The sequence below is a fragment of the Dendrobates tinctorius genome, unplaced genomic scaffold (assembly GCF_039654945.1).
Source record: "Dendrobates tinctorius isolate UK_male_01 unplaced genomic scaffold, ASM3965494v1 ptg000094l, whole genome shotgun sequence".
Lineage (NCBI taxonomy): Eukaryota > Metazoa > Chordata > Amphibia > Anura > Dendrobatidae > Dendrobates > Dendrobates tinctorius.
The window spans coordinates 11,847,390-11,865,267 of NW_027361762.1; the positions used below are offsets into that span (position 1 = coordinate 11,847,390).

The 17,878-nt window shown below is 45.9% G+C and overlaps 1 protein-coding gene across 1 annotated transcript in view; it reads left to right on the forward strand.

The window, feature by feature from the left end:
* Nucleotides 1-17,878, forward strand: part of GUCY2C (guanylate cyclase 2C) — a 1,090,166-nt gene that overhangs the window by 143,705 nt on the left and 928,583 nt on the right. The gene's annotated exons all lie outside the window — the stretch shown is intronic.

The window sequence follows — 17,878 nt, forward strand, 5'->3', positions numbered from 1 at the left end:
TCTGCTGTCTCCTGCCTGATCCTGCATTTTTCAGTTAAGTTGTTCTGATCTGGTTTTGCCTCTTATTGCTTTGCTGTGAGGGTTCACCATTTACACACATTTTCCCCCAGACCTTGCACTCTCATTTTGTGTACTAACCTCTTGTGTGGCACGGTATCAAACGCTTTGGAAAAAATCAAGATATACCACATCCATTGACTCACCTTGAACCAGTCTATAGCTTACATCTTCATAAAAACTGATTAGATTGGTTTGACTGGAGCGATTCCTCATAAACCCATGCGGATGGAGTTAAACAGTTATTCTCATTGAGATAATCCAGAATAACATCCCTCAGAAACCCTTCAAATATTTTACCAACAATAGAGGTTAGATTTACTGGCCTATAATTTCCAGGTTCACTTTTAGAGCCATTTTTGAATATTAGTACCACATTTGCTATGCGGCAGTCCTGTGGAACAGACCCCATTGCTATAGAGTCCCTAAATATAAGAAATAATGGCTTGTCATTACATTACTTAGTTCTCTTAGTACTCGTGGGTGTATACGATCCAGACCCGGAGATTTATCTATTTTAATCTTATTTAGCTGGTTTCGCACCTCTTCTTGGGTTAGATTGGTGATCCTTAATATAGTGTTTTCTTTGTCTCTCGGCATTTCACCTAGCACTTCATTTTCTATTGTGAATATTGTGGAGAAGAAGGTGTTTAATATATTAGCTTTTTCCTCGTCATCTACAACCATTCTTTCCTCACAATTTTTTAATGGGCCTACATTTTCACTTATGATTCTTTTACTATTGTTATAGTTGATGAACAGTTTGGGATTAGTTTTACTCTCCATAGCAATGTGCTTCTCTGTTTCCTTTTTGGCAGCTTTAATTAGTTTTTTAGATAAAGTATTTTTCTCCCTATAGTTTTTTAGAGCTTCAACGGTGCCATCCTGCTTTAGTAGTTTAAATGCTTCTTTTTACTGTTATTTGTCCCTCTTACTTGTTTGTTTAGCCACATTGGGTTTTTCCTATTTCTTGTCCTTTTATTCCCACCGCTTACAGAGCCTTTTTAGGACGTTCTTTAACATTTCCCATTTTTTATCTGTATTCCTATTTCTAAGGACATTTTCCCAGTCAACCAGATTAAGGGCATTAAGGGCATTTCTAAGCTGGTCAAACTATGCCTTCCTAAAATTCAGTGTTTTTGTAACTCCCTGACAAGTCCCCCTAGCGAAGGACAAGTGAAACTGTACAATATTGTGGCCACTATTTCCTAGATGCCCGACAATCTGCAGATTTGCTATTCTGTCAGGTCTATTAGATAGTATTAGGTCTAGAAGTGCCGCTCCTCTGGTTGGATTCTGCACCAATTGATATTTTTTCTTGGTTGTTAGCAGAAACCTGTTGCCTTTATGGGTTTCACAGGTCTCTGTTTCCCTGTTAATATCCAGGTAGTTAAAGTCCCCCACAACAAGGACCTCATTATGGGTTGCAGATTCATCTATCTGCCTTAGTAGTAGACTTTCCATGATTTCTGTTATATTTGGGGATTTGTAACAAACCCCAATGAGAATTTTGTTACTATTTTCCCTCCATGTATTTCGACCCATATGGACTCGACATCCTAATTCCCTTCGCTAATATCTTCCCTCAAAGTGGACTTTAGACAAGACTTTACATAAAGACAAACCCCTCCTCCGCTCCGATTTTTACGATCCTTTCTAAACAGACTGTAACCCTGTAAGTTAACTGCCCAGTCATAGCTTTTATCTAACCATGTCTCGGTTATTCCCACTATGTCATAGCTACCTGTAGATATTTCTGCTTCTAGTTCTTCAATCAGTATATTTGGCTTCATGTTCGAGTCTAATGTTTTTCTTCCCGTTGCCTCTTCTTCTAGTTTAACGTCCTCCTGCTGAGTGTAGCGAGTCTTCTGGCGAATGTGTGTTTCCCAGGTTTGTTGAGGTGTAGTCAATCTTTGGTGAGGAGTCCATCATACAGGTAATTCACAATGTGGTCCAGGAATCCAAATCCTTGTTGACTGCATCATCGTCTTTTTGCATCAAGGATCCTGTTCCATCTCCTGGTGCCATGCCCGTCTTCTGGAAGGATAGAAGAAAAAACCTGTGCATCCAGTTCCTTTACTTTCTTCCCCAACTCTTCAAAGTCCTTGTAGATTGTTGGTTGGTCCTTCCTTGCTGTGTCATTGGTGCCAACATGTATCCGAAGAAATGGGTGGACATCCTTGGAACTGATGAGCTTTGGTATCCTATCGGTCACATCCTTGATCTTTGCACCTGGGAGACAGCATACTTCTCTTGCGGCTATGTCCGGTGTGCAGATGGCTGTTTCTGTGCTTCTCAGTAGTGAGTCTCCCACCACTACCACTCTTTTTCACTAATTGGCTGTACTTTTTGTTGTCACTTCTGAGTGTTGCTGTGTGCCCTTTTCTTCTTTGCCTGCAGGTAGTGCCTCATCCTTAGGTGTGCCCATCTTTGTCCTCCACATAGCCTTGGTATCGGTTTCTCAGTTGTGTGGTTGGTGATGTCTCCATGGTCTTCTTGCTTCTTTCGGTCACATGCTTCCACTCGTCTGCTTTTGGAGGTTCTCTGACACTTTTCTCACCTTCTGTGACCAGTAGAGATGCTTCTGTTCTGTCTAGGGAGTCTTCATTTTCTTTGATGGGTTTCAAAGTTGCAATTCTTTCTTCCAGACCCCGCACCTTTTCTTCTAAAAGGGCCAGTAGTCAACACTTCTTGCAGGTGTAGTTGGATTCTTCTTCTGATCAATCTGTGAACATGTAGCACATGTTGCAGCTCACCATGTAGGTTGTCACATCTGCCATGTTGCTCCTAGATCCTGCTGACTTGCTTAGTGTCTTCCTTCTTCTCTAAATGTGGCGCCCCCAGGAGTACTGTCGCCACAGTGGCATTATCTTCCTCCTAGGGAGTGTGATGTCATGCTTGGAAGCAATGAAAGGGTCTCTCTATCAGGTAATTCCAGCACACAGCCAGTTCCTACTCCGGGCCAGCAGAGGCAGCTCTGAACCAAACTGCTGAGGAGCTGCTCTCTGTGGTCAGGAATCGGAAGTTAGTCAGTTCGTGCAGAGAGAGGGAACAGTGTGGACGTGTGGAGATGAGCTGGGGACTGAGCTGGAGTCAAGCTCACCCCTAAGCTGAAGTGCATTGACCGAACCCCGACGTCCAAGGCTGTGTGGATACTAATGGTCCCACAGCAGAAACTGGAGGAACAAGAGGCTGTAAATGCTCTGTTCCCACCTAAGACTTGAAGACACAGCTGCAACGTGTGTGAGCCAGAGAGACAGGGCTACAGCTGCCTGCCATGGGAGTGGTGTTCTAAGTGAGAGCAAGAAAGTGGAACTTGAGTGTAATCCATAACTACAAGTACTTCAGATTAGCGCTAGAAAAGAGACTACACAACTCATCTGCATAGAGTGATTCCTGAGTTGCTTCCAGGCTGACCAACTCCTGTACTGTCTGTGATCTGAATCCTGGATTGTACCTACAAAGCACAGTAAAAGGTAAAAGAAACTGCACCCTGTTGTGTTCTTTGAATCCTTCCTGCAACCCCTTCAGCACTGCTACATCTCTGTGTCTAAACATTACATCATCTACCTTAACATATACTACTACTGCCCTGGGACTACAGCTCTGCCTGTGGAGAGCTTTACTAACTCTGCTGCATCATACCATCTGTCCCAGAGGATCTGCACTGCAGCGCTGGTCCCCCTTCTGACCAGATACCACAGGTAGCGTCACCAACTATCTACCTATAAACTTTATTCAGTTTCATTCCACCTATTGTACATGGACACTCAGGGCCACAGACCGGGTCACTGCCACCGCGACACATCCCTTTAAGACACCGGCCCGATACCGAGTAATCCCACAGCCCTGAGAGTGATCCATAATCTACTGTGTGTAACCTTCTTGTTTAATCTGCTATGTGTTTTCCTTCTTGTGTAATCTACTCAATCAGCAAGCTTTCTTGCAATAATGTCCTAGAGCCAAAAATTACAGTACGCGGTTTGGTGATCCTTTGCTAAGGGAGACTCTTTGCTTTTCCCAGAAGGCACCTGGAATATTCAAATTGTCCTCTTCAAGCCTCAATCCCTCGTTTGGTGATGCTTTCCAAGCAGCAGGTCACGGCCGTACCCAATGATCTTCTTGCTGAGGAAGACTCTTTGCTTTTCCCAGAAGGCACCTGGAATATGCTAATTGCCCTCTTCAAGCTTCAATCCCTGGTTTGATGATGCTTTCCAAGCAGCTGGTCCTGGCTGTACCCAACAATCTTCTTGCTGAGGGTATTCTGCCTCATGGCCAAACTGTAAATGTTGGGCGCTCAGACTGCCATCCCATGGCGTCTGTTTACCATTACTCATGTTTAGTGATGTCCGCAGATAACTTAAACTCGACTGAAAAAGAGCATGTTTGAAGGATCCAGTAGGAGGTTTATTCTCTGCTGAATCCTTGCATAATGCACAGTTACAGTAGGTAAAAAGAGACTTTCCTTGTACAGAGCTGTATAAAATGTGTGTCTCCAAGATGGAGATGGACTCAAAGATGGAGAAGAAGGGAGGGGTTACAGAAATGAGAGTCACATGCGAGGGGGGTGCAGACAACCTCTGAAAGGGACAGATCTATACACAGCAATGAAAAACAACAATATAATTAAATGCAGTACTGTCTGTATGATTCTAAATCATGGAACATGGCACTCCCCATCTGAAATCTTTAGATTTCATGATGATCCAACTTGACATGACGTGTTACGATGATGATCAACTACGTCCTAGAAACCTGGAAGACAAAAAAGAAACACAACATGCAAAAATAAACTGTAACAGTTGTAAGTCCAATTCTTGGTTGATGACATGAAGTCCTCAACGGATGGATAGTCCAAGTCCATAGGAGAACCTATCTTCAGATTGGGGAAGCTGCAATATGCAAACACTTCCACCAACCCAAACAATCCAAAGATGAAAGTTCAAGTTCTTTACAGCTAAGGGTGTATGTTGGTATGCTCTCCATCATGAGCTGTGTCCAGTAGAAATATCTTTCATGTGATGTTCTCCTTTGGTAGAAGCAGTGCAAGTTCGGTGATTGAGCTAAGGAAAACTCATGATGAACCACCTTTAGTTACCTTGAATCCCACCTTTCGGGACTTTCCATTCTCACTGGGTAAAGCCTTGGTGATAAGACCCATTGGCCAGTCTTTGCGATGAGCTTCTTTGTTTTTTAGGAGGACAAGGTTTCCTTCTTGAAGGTTAAGTTTTGATGTCTGCCATTTGTGACGGCCCTGGAGCAGATGCAAGTATTCAGTCTTCCAATGGTGCCAAATGACATTAGATAGATGTTTTACCTGCTTCCACTGATGTTTGTACATGTTATTATGGTTGAAATTTCCTGGAGGAATTGTGGCTCCAATTTTCTGTGTAAGAAGATTTGCTGGAGTAGATATCATTGGGGCGTCAGGGTCCGACAACACTGGTACCAGCAGTCTGGCATTTATTATAGCAGACACTTCTGCAATTTCTACTGCCAGTACGGCAGCGCAAAGTTCAAGCCTTGGGACGGATTGTGCGGGTTTCGGAGTTAGTTTGACCTTACCCAGGATGAAGCCACAATGTATCCTGTTGCTGGATTTTGAGGCTTTCAGATAGGCCACTGCAGCTATAGCCTCTGCAGATGCATCATAGAAAATGTGGACCTCTCTTTGGACTGCAGTTGAAAGGGACGTTAAGAAATAACAATGTGGGACTTGAAGATGTTCTAAGATCTTTAAAGATTTCTTCCATGTTTCTCAGCCTTGTTGTTTCTGGGATGGTAGCGGAGTGTCCCATTCTGTGTTCTCGGCGGTTAACTGTCTCAACAGTATCTTGCCTTGGGTAGAGATGGGTGCTATCAATCCAAGGGGATCAAAAATGCTGTTGACCACGGATAAGACTCCTTGTTTGGTGAAAGGCTTATCGTGGGCCGAAACCTGGAATATGAACGTGTCCTGTTTAATGTCCCACAACAGATCAAGATTACGTTGCATGGGAAAAACATTGGAACCCAGATCATGGTCCTTCAGGCTTGTTGCATGGTCTTCGGATGGGAGCGCTTTCATTACCTCCTGATTTTTGGAGATAATCTTGTACAGTCTGAGGTTTACTGCAGACAGCATTTCCTGTGTTCTGGATAGCAGATCAATTGCTTCTTCACTTCTGGGCAAAGACTTAAGTCTGTCATTAACGTAGAAGTTCCTTTCCACAAATGGATGGGCATCCGATCCATATTCTTTCTCACCTTCTTGGGTTGTCCATCTTGGTCCAGAGATTGCCACAGCAGGTGAGGGGCTGTTGCAGAAGACGTGTACCTTTGTTGGATAATCTATCACCTCGTTGTGGATGTCAATGTCCTTTTGCCATAGGAACCTGAGGTAGTTTCTACTGTCTTCCCTCACAATGAAACAGTGAAACATTTGTTGGATGTCGGCCATTACTGCAAGAGAATCTTGCCCAAAGCGAACCAGTACTCCTATGAGACTGTTGTTCAGGTTGGGTCTGGTGAGGAGCAGGTTATTGAAAGAGATAACTTCATATTGAGTACTGGAGTCAAACACCACTTTGAATTGATTGGGTTTGCGAGGATGGTAGACGCCAAAGGATGGAAGGTACCAGCATTCTTCCCCTTCCTTTAGTTGTGAAGCAGGCTCTGCATGATCTCTATCAAAGATAGCCTGCATAAAGTCGATGAAATGTTTTTCCATCTCTGGTTTCTTCATTAAAGTGCGTTTTAAAGATGCGAGTCTTGCAGTTGCTTGTTGCAGATTATTTGGCAACCTTTTCCTTGGAGAACAAAAGGGTAAGGGTGCTGTCCAGTTGCAGGACTCATCCTGGGTGGATTCCTTGTCCATGACCTTGATGAATTCTTTGTCCTCTCTTGCTGGTGCCAACTTGATATCTTCATTTGTAGAATCAAACACCGTTGACCCGAGGTTGTCATCGCAGGACAAGAACATGTTCATGGTGTCATGGATTTCTCGCTGACGCATACAGTCACTCAGTGTTTCTTTTGCCCAGTAGTGATGTGGGCATGGTTGATGGTATGTACTGTGAACATTTGGCAAGACATGAGTCTGACATGAGTAAATCTTTGTAGGCCTCTTCATCTTATCGATACAGACGTTGCCTATGATAAACCAGCCTAGATCAAAGCATTGAGCAAATGGAGCATCATGCGGTCCTATGATCTCTGACCTCGTGCAGTCAGAGATTATCTCTACCGAGCAGGATCAGGATATCTGCACTGTTGTCAAGAGCTGGTATCTTGTTGGCTACCGTCATCAGATGAGGGTGGTGAAGAGCAGCCTCTGGCGTTGGAATCTCCTCTCTATTGGATGATATCTGGTTGCATTCGGCGAGTGTGGACAGAGGTATGTCTACGTTGTTCTCAAATGAAGATACTATAAGTCCAATTGTTCTTCTCCCAGAGACCTCTGTAACACCACTGCAAGTACCCAAGGTATATGGGTAAGCATTTCCCTTTAAATCAAACAAATCAAAGAGCTCTGATCTTTCAAGTGATCGGTTGCTTTGATTGTCCAGGATGGCGTACACCCTTGTGCTCTTTTCGGGCTGACTTGTCCCAGAGGTCTTTTCCGCAAACTTCTGTGCATGAAGATGATACCTTGGTAGAATCATAGAATCATAGAATTGTAGAGTTGGAAGGGACCTCCTGGGCCATCTGGTCCAACCCCCTGCTCAAAGCAGGATTCGCTAAATCATCCCAGTCAGATGTCTGTCCAGCCTCTGTTTGAAGACTTCCATTGAAGGAGAACTCATCACTTCTTGTGGCAGCCTGTTCCACTCATTGATCACTCTAACTGTCAAAAAGTTTTTTCTAATATCTAATCTGTGTCTCCTCCCATTCAGTTTCATCCCATTGCTTCTAGTCTTTTCTTGTGCAAATGAGAATAAAGTTGATCCTTCTACAATGTGACAGCCCTTTTGATATTTGTAGACAGCTATTAAGTCTCCTCTCAGTCTTCTCTTTTGCAAACTAAACATTCCCAAATCCTGCAACCTTTCCTCATAAGACAGGGTTTTCAGACCAGTCACCATTCTGGTCGCTCTTTTCTGAACTTGCTCCAGTTTGTTGATGTCTTTTTTAAAATGTGGTGCCCAAAACTGGACACAATATTCCAGATGAGGTCTGACCAAAGAGGAGTAGAGGGAAATAATGACTTCACGTGATCTAGACTGTATGCTTCTGTTAATACATCCTAGAATTGCATTTGCCTTTTTTGCTGCTGCATCACACTGTTGACTCATATTCAGTCTGTGATCTATTAGTATACCCAAGTCTTTTTCACATGTGCTGTCAATTAGCCCTATTCCTCCCATTCTGTATATGGTTGGACTTGCTTGTTCTGTTTCCTTCCCGCCATAGCTTGTGGTGGGTACGGAAGGTGTGAGCTGTGCAGAGGTAGGTTGGGATGGATGGAGTGCTTGCACGTGGTCCTCACTGTCACACTCCAAACACTTAATAAGAATTTTACAGTCCTTAGCAAAGTGTCCAGTAGAAGCACAACATCTGTAACATACACCAAATATCTTTAGAAGTTCCTTGCGCTCCTGGAGCGGCTTCTTTCTGAAGCCAATACACTTCTTTAGGGGATGTGGCTTCTTATGAATGGGACACATACGATTAGGATCTTCGACCTTGTCCCCTGTGTTGCTATTGTCTGGAGCTGATGTAGGTGTGGAAAGGATGTCGGTCTTTTTCGCTGACACTGGGCCTCCTTGGCTTTTCAGGTTAGTATGTGGGCCCTCATACTTAGGAGGGGTTGGACCGGGTCCGCTGGGTTCTACATAGGAAAAGCTTGAGTCGGTCTTATGCTCTGCAATATACTTGATAAAATCACAGAAGAAGGAAAATGGAGGAAAAGAGGCTTGATTGGCTCTTTTGTACTTTGACCCAACAGTGGTCCACTTTTCTTGTATATCGTATGGCAGCTTAGAAACTACAGGGTTAACGCCCCGGGCGGTATCCAGGTAGCTGAGACCAGGTACGTGCATGTCTGCCTTGGCTAACTGGAGATCTAGGAGCAGGTTGCTGAGCTCTAGGAATTTTGAACAGTCCTTGCCGGATATTTTGGGGAAATCCTGTAGACACTTAAACAGTGCACTCTCTATGGCTTCAGGACTGCCAAAGCTACGTTCTAGTCTTTCCCATGCAGCCATGAGACCAGCTGCTGGATTACTGATGTGGACGGATCTGAGCCTCTTGACCCGCTCCGTGGATTGAGGTCCGAGCTACTTGATTAGCAGATCCAGCTCTTCAGCAGCAGTGATGCTAAGGTCACTAATTGCGGCTTTAAAGGTATAATTCTAACCTCTGTAATTCTCAGGCTGGTCGTCGAACCTTGTGAGACCGGTGTTGGTGAGTTCTCGGGGTATCATGTCCCTCGCAAAATCGGACATGTCTGTTCTTTCTGACTTTGGAGAAACATTTGCAGTCTGAGTGATGTTTTAGCGTGGGTCGTAGCGTCTTGGTTCAAGAACATGGGAAAATACAGAGTGGCGTAGGCGTTTAGACCAGCAGCCCGTTTGTGGCATATGATCTCTGTTGTATGCGGGACTGGAACCACACAGTTATCAGGAGCGTAGTGCCTTGTCGGCATGTTAGGTTGCATGTAGACGTTGGCGTATGGAATTTGCTGAGGTGTAGGGTCAGGCCATGTATTGATACGTGAAGGAGGTTCGGGTTTGAATGTTTGTGGTCCATTGGACTGACCTTGAAAGCTGGGAGCTGCAGACGATCAATGTCCTGATGCTCTAGAGAGAGGTTGGTGCTGACGGGAATGTTGTTGGTGGTCAGGGGTTCGTTGGTTTGGCTCAGCACATAATTTATTGTGCGCTTAAGTGGGTCTTCCGTCTCAAGTTCGTACGAATTGAGACTGCCTCCATGGCTCCCACCTAGAGCCTGCTCGAAGACCTTTAGCTTTGCCACAGCTGCGGCATGTTCATATTCCTTCTGCAGGACTTCTATTTCTGCCTTCTTGCGTGCAATCTCCGTTTCCTTCTCTGCTTTCTTTTAGGCAAAAATGGCTTGCACTTTTGTAGATTCTGCTTCGGCACGTGCTCTTATGAGCTGCTCACTGAGGGTTGAGTACCTTGATGAGCTTGACTTGATTGAGTGCTTTGAGCTCCTAGCAGACCTGGATCTGTGCGATGTCGCTTCTGACATTTGTGGGATTTTTGCTTCTGTTTTGTTCACGATGTCGCTCACGGTGCTATCTCGTTCGGCATTGAGCTGTGGGAATACCTGGCATTCTTCTAATGTCTCTGGTGTATTTAATTTCAGTAGAGTTGAGATGTATTTTCTGCAAGTGTCTTTGTAAGACTGGCATGCAGAGTACAATTTTTCAAGGGCTCCCTCTGGTGGTAACTCGTGAAAGGCATACTGGGAGATGCTGTTAATGTGACTCTGCAGTCTTTGCCATAAGATGGATATATTACAAGAAAGTTCATGTTTAATGACTTCAAGGTTCTCTATAGCTTTCAGTGACTGCTTAGCAGAGCTCCTGGGTCTGTTAGTGGCCGAGTCCTCATATAAAGATATTGCAGACTTTCCTTCAGCCATTGTAACTCACAGGCAGACGAGATCTGTGTAATATGAGCTGCTACAGTCTCTGCAGGGTGAAGGCTGGGGGGAGGGGCTATGCTGCATACAGGCTGATACAAGCTGATGGTATCTATATGATGTAAGCAGATCTTCTGATGTCTGCTCTGACTTGTAGAAGCTGGAGACGACTTTACAGATGTAACTGCAGGAGTCTCTGTTTACTATTCTGCCTCATGGCCAACCTGTAAGCGTTGAGCGCTCAGACTGCCATCCCATGGCGTCTGTTTACCATTACTCATGTTTAGTGATGTCCGCAGATAGCTTAAACTTGACTGAAAAAGAGCACATTTGAAGAGTCCAATAGGAGGTTTATTCTCAGCTGAATCCTTGCATAATGCACAGATACAGTAGGTAAAAAGAGACTGTCATGCCTGCGCCGCTGGTACCGGCGCCGCCTGTCAGGTCGGGGCTGGCGTCACCTGTCATACCGGGTCCCGCTCTTCCTGCTGCTGCTCCCAGGGTTCCCCCTCGGATCCCCGCTTACCGCCACGCGACACCCTCAGCCTCCCATCTTGCAGCCTGGGGGATTCAGCACGAGGGTTCCTCTTCCTGTCCTGCTCCTGCTCCAGGAATGCACCTTAGGCCGCGGGTGTGCACCCTTCTCCTCAATTAACCCCTTCTGCACCACTCTTGTGGAGCGATCACCAATCAAGTTCCAGCACAGGGTATATCAGGCGACTCCTCTCTCATGGAGGCGCCTGATTATCGTGTGCCTTCCTGTACGGTACTCTGGCCCCGTCTGGTCTCTCCTGACTCTAGTCTCTGCTGACTCTAGTCGCTCCTGACTCTGGTCGCTCCTGACTCCGGTCTCTCCTGACCCTCTGCCTTGTTGCCTCACCCACACCTGAGCCGCCCCTCTTGGTATCAGCTGTCGCGGTATTCGACTCCTTCGGGCCTGCTCCTAACGATCCCTGTATAGGGGTCGGCACCACCTGGCCAGCTCTCCCCAGAGGTCCCGGTACCGCGACCCAGAGGGTCCACTCTTGCTACTCCTTACAGAGACTTTCCTTGCACAGAGCTGTATAAAATGTGTGTCTCCAAGATGGAGATGGACTCAAAGATCTGTATGGCTTATGACATGTCACTGATCCTTCACTTACCTGCCCCTATTTTACATACTGCATAGAATATTGTGTGGAAAAAAAAATTACATTCATCAGTGTTAGGCGTCAGGTTCCTGTTGCTGCACAGCAGGAATCCCAAGCCCTGCTCCTGTCTGTCTCCCCTTCCTCTCCAGCCATAGAGGAGGTTGCTCAGCAAACTCGTCGGTCCAGGTGCTCTGCCCAGACCAGCTCTGTGGGTTTGCTTACTGCTGCCACTTCTGGCACAGCTATGGCAAAGCATGCTGCTGAGTTTCTCCAGGGACTAAGTCCCCATGTCGGGCCACTGAGCATGCCCGTGGAGTGATCTCCCATTGGAGATCGAAGGCCCTGTGCTCAGGTCCTGCACGTGTTCGGATTGGCTCATCCGAGAAGCCAGGAGGGTCCTGGACGCGCGCGGCTATAAAAGGTTCGCATGGCTGCTCGGCCATGCGCTAGGATAGACTGTAATTTCAGACTATGAGGAGTGAGTGGTGTATGCACGTATGAATATCTCTGGTGACTGACTCATTTTGAAACCCCTACCCTTGGTACGCATGTGTTGTGCAGCCTAGCCCGCTAGCGCCCAGGCTTAGGTGTAGGTAGGTCAGAGTCTGAATCAGGCTTTAGGCATCATCAGTGACTTGGCATGCCTCAGTGCACGTGCTCCACACTCCATTGCCAGCGTCTATAGCAGCGTTCGTGGCAGCGACGCCGCGCGCTCAGAGGGCCTAGAGGGACTCTAACCCCGTGTCCTTGGGGTAGAGTTCTGTGGCCGCTTTCTGTGCGCGTTCTTTAGCCGGGCTCTGTGAGCTAAACAGGCCCTGGCATTTATGTTCAGTGTATAAAATATATAGAAAAAACAGCGAAAAAAGGAAGTCCAATACAGATTTAGCAAATTTGTAAACAATTTTATTCAAGTATATCAGGATAATCAAAAAAGGGGGGAAGTGAGACAATGATGACCATAAAAGGTACATGGGCAAAAACAATAGGGCACACAATGGTGTCAGGACATGGGAATATACATAGTATTACAAGTATATCATACAAAATTAGAACATGCATCATAATCCCAAATGTAGAAAATGTTAGTAACCAGTCATAATGACCCCTAATCCGGGCTAGACAGCACTAACATAGGCTGTGGAACCAGCCACCACTCATGGTAAGTGCTAACAACAAGTTAAACACAAAATATACACACAACGTCATATTACCTTCAGACTGGTCAGTAAAGTGAGTCCACCCAAGTGTGCCCTCCCCAACGCACATTTCGGCTAGATGGCCTTCATGTTTTTTCTATATATTTTATATATTTCCTTGCGATTGTCCTCTAGGTCTGTATAAATTATATCCCATTGGTTGGTAATTTATATATATAAGTGTATTTGTTTTACTATTTATTAATGGGTTATTTTTCCTTGATAATACTATGATTTATGTTCAGTGGTAGTGTGGCTCTGAGAGTTAACAGAGTTCGCTCCTGTTCACACGAGGTGACACAACCCAAGTGTGACCTTTCCACACCGCTTTATACTTCCGCCTTTACCTAGCAGCAGTATACCACCTCTGCACGGTGGACCCCAGGCTGCGAACGCACCTACTATTATTTTATAATTTGGTGCGTTCCGCCAGCCCTAATAAGGCTGGTTTCACATTCGCGTTAAAACGACGCTGCGCACTGCGTCGTTAAGCCCCGCCCCGATCCGGCTCCCTGCCCGCCCCATCCGGGATCACCGCCTACTTTCGCATTTGCACACATGCGATCGGCGCACCCTATCTTTAGCATAGGGTGCGCAGATCATGCGCTGCCAGTGTGAAAGTAGCGTGCTGCGCACTTTTGACGGTGCGCCGTGCACGCCGAAGTGCAACATGCTGCATTTCGGCGCGCACGGCGCACCGTCAAAAGTGCACAGCACGCTACTTTCACACTGGCAGCGCATGATCTGCGCACCCTATGCTAAAGATAGGGTGCGCCGATCGCATGCGTGCAAATGCGAAAGTAGGCGGTGATCCCGGATGGGGCGGGCAGGGAGCCGGATCGGGGCGGGGCTTAACGACGCAGTGCGCAGCGTCGTTTTAACGCGAATGTGAAACCAGCCTAATCAGGCTGGTGGTGGGGGTGCTTGCACAGTAGCATGATATAATGGATAATATGCATGTATTCATTTGATTTAGTCAAATAATTTTTTATTTTTTTATTTCCAATAAAACTATCTTAATCAAAATGGTGGCCGCTACTGTGCATTTGATGGAGCCATTTTTTTCTCTAGCAAAACTATATGACTAAATTAAATGAATACATGCAAATTATCCATTGTATCATGCTACAGCGCAGGCACTTCCGCCGGCACCTGCCTGATGAATGTAGATTAAAGGACTTTATTCTGACTGTGTGTTTATTTACAATATAACTATAGGATTAGTAATGCATAAGCGTCTTATAGACTCTTCTCCATAATTAAGCAGTAGCTTGATGTCACCTGGTAATAAAAAGGTGACATCAACCCCACAAATATGAACCCCACTTGCCACCGCCACAGGTCAAGTGGGAAGAGTTGGGTAAAGCACCAGAATTTGTGCATCTAATGGATGCACTTTTTCTGGGGCGACTGTGGGCTGCTATACTTATGCTGGGGGGGCCAATATCCATGGCCCCTTACCAGCCTAAGAATACAAGCCCCCAGCTGTCTTCTTTAGCAAGGCTGGTTGTAAGAAATGGGGTGAACCCCACAGTTTTTTTTAATTATTTATTTAAATGTCATAGGGACCTCTCCAAAATTGGTAACCAGTAACCACCCATGCTAAAGCTGACAGCTGTGGGATTCAGCTCGCAGCTGTCAGTTGTGCCATGCTGGTTATCAAAAATACAGGGGAACCCTGCATCATTTAAAAAAATATAAAAATTATTTTTAGCGCAGGCGCTGACTGATGAATACTCCCATCAGCTGCCGCCTACTCTTGCTGCTATTAGTGCAGCAGCAGTAGCGTAGCTACCGGGGGGGGGCAGAGGGGGCGGTGGCCCCGTGCCCCTCGCTCTGATGGGGCCCACCCGAGCTATGCTATGTAACTATATCGGCGTGCAGATCACGCCGATACAATTACATGCTGCAGCAGGGAGTGAGTCATTTGACCGCTCTTCTGCAGAGGAGAAAGGAGGGGAGGTCATTCACCCAATCCTGGCTGAGCACGCTCTCCTTGAAAGCTCCCTGCTGCAGAGAAGTCATCAGCTCCAGTAGCAGCCTGGACGCAGGGGGCTCTGCCTCTGCCTGTGAGCTGAGTTCACTGTCTGCTCTGCACTTGATTGCTTCTGACTGAGAGGAGCCTGAAAGCTGAGGAGCGTGCTGCTCCAGTACCAGTGGACATGCTGCACACAGCATGGGAATTGATGAGTATCTATGTTAATTACTATTTGAAGTGTCTAATCTGTTGCTTTGGATATAATTTATACATACAACTTACTGCTATTTGGGTGTAATATTCATTACATGATGCTCTCCTTACGTGTTACATAGTTTGCAGGCACTTTGCAGCGGTCACTGATATGCTATATGGCGATGCTTTGTCTTGGCCTGGGAATTTACTGCACTTTGGGACTGAGAGAAAACCAGGAAAAGTGCAAACTAGAGATCGCACTGCTGGTTGCAGTCATTGAGCTGTGCAGAGAAAGCGGCGCATCCTCCCTGGCAGGCAGAGGGAGGGTTAAGCCAGTGTATCGGTCACCTTATCTCGCTGTTTGTGCTGGCGTGTAATTATTAACCTATCCGTTACCAGGCTGACAGCGAGTCCTAGAGGATTAGGGTATGTGCACACGTTGTGGATTACTCTGCGGATTTTTCTGTGCGGATTTGGCCAAATCCACAGGTAAATCCGCAGGTTAAATGACCTGCGTTTTACCTGCGGATTTAGTGCAGATTTTGTGCGGATTTCCCCTGCGTTTTTACCCCTGCGGATTCTTATAATGGAGCAGGTGTCAAAACGCTGCGGATTCCGCACAAAGAATTGACATACTGCAGATTTAAATCTGAAGAAAATCCGCAGCATGTGCACTGTGTTTTTCATTTCTCATAGACTGTACTGTACAACGCAGCAGAAACTGCTGCGGATCCGCAGTGCAAAATCCACTGCGGATCCGCAGCAGAATCCACAACGTGTGCACACACCCTAACTATTGTTTGCTGCTCCCAGAGTGCTCCTACTGGGAAGTTAAGTCTGGCACTTGTAGTGCCATAGCAGCAGTTAGTGCTTGATGACAAATAGCTGTGGAATAGTGTTTTTCTATACAGCGATTGTTAGTGGCATAACATTTTACTAGTGTGATATAATATATTAGTATCAGTAATGCAGGTGACTTATTGTTGGAGTGAATCCTACAATGTGATGAGCTACAGGGGGGAGGGAGGTCACCCCGGGACCAGCGCTTTGAGGGGACCCACCCACAGCACGCCAATAGTGTTACATTCTGCGGCAGATCAGGCAGAATCTATCTCCCTGCTCTGCCACCCGGCCGCTATGGGGCCCTTGAGCAGGCGCAGGGGCCCCACCTGTCATTGCAAAATCAACTGTGTTGGCTGGATGCCATTTCAGCTGACTACATTGATGAGAGAAGGAGCATTACGCTCCCTCTCCCATCAGCTTCTGATGTCACTAACGCCAACACTGACAGGGGGTCGCAATGACGTCACTACTCGGAGCCTACAGTCCGGAGATGTGCGGGAGCTCGCAGCAGTGAAGAAACCAGGAGGAAAGGTGAGTTTTGGATTTAATTTTTATGAGGCTGCCTATGGGGTGCATTATATAAAGGGCTGCATTATTCTATAGGGTCTGCCTATGGGGAGTGCATTATACTATATTGAGGACTATAGTGAACTTGTCTGGCACATTATACTATATGGAGGCTATCTAGTGGGCCATCATACAGTGTGGAGATTACAGTGTTGGAGCTATCAAACAATTTGGGGAATAATAAGTGGTCAGTATATATGCAGTGAGGGGGGATTAGACTGTTTATGAGAGCATCATACAGTGTATAGGGGAGCTGTACAGGGGGGGAGACTCATGACATTATTAAATATAAAGTGGGCACTTATTGTTATAGGGAACTCAGGTAACTGTGACTGTCAAAGGGGCACAAATGGCGCTATTACTTTCTAGGGGACAAAATATGGGCACTGTTTTCGAGAGTTGCTTTAGAATTTAGAGGGCACAGAGAACCACACAGCAGGTAGAGTTAAAGGGCCACATACAGCAGCAGCGGCTCAGCATTGGGGTATCAGCATTGGGGTATCAGCAGGGTAAGGGGTTTGTGCAGGTAGGGAGTAGTCCCGTTGGTGACAGTGCTGAAAATATGAGACATGAAATGAATCTTTGTTGTAATCTCTGCAGACGAGTTCTGGCTGGAAGAAGTTGTCATGTTGGTCTGGGCCAGATGGAAAAGTGAACGATTCCATCAGAAAGAACGTCAGCTGTAAGTTACCATCTGTAACTGTGCTGTAATCTCTTATACGGTATGTTGTGTAGGACAGGTATCTACCCACTCACTATATGGCGGTAATATCAATATTGGTCTTTATTTAGAAATTATATTCAGCAACAGTGCGGTCCTCTGCTGAGGTTCTCCTCCACTATTATAGTGCGTCACCGAGTTGTAATCAAGGTTACCTGGTTGGGGGCCCACTCAGAAGTTTTGCCCCCCCGAACCAAAACCCTAGCTACGCCTCTGTGCAGCAGGTATAGGCTGATGGGAGTAGAAGTCTCATCAGCTGACACCTGTATCGGAGGTAAACTTTTTACCTTCAGTCACAGCTGCGGTCATCTGACAGCATTGAAGTCACAGCTCTATGACCGGTGGTATGTCATCTATGTACTATCCATTTTATTTCCCAGGGCCATTGACTTGATTTGTCAAGTATACAACTTGGATGAAAGGATGGCATATCTCTGTTTATTTTTCATATTCATTGTAATGGATCATGATCTGTGAAAAATAATGGACCATGCACCAGAAAAACATGAAAATGGCCTTACTGTTGTGGTTCCACTGATTTTATCTTCAGTTAGGTAAAATGCCTGCCCACTCCGTAAATTACTCTATGCACAGTATGCTTTGA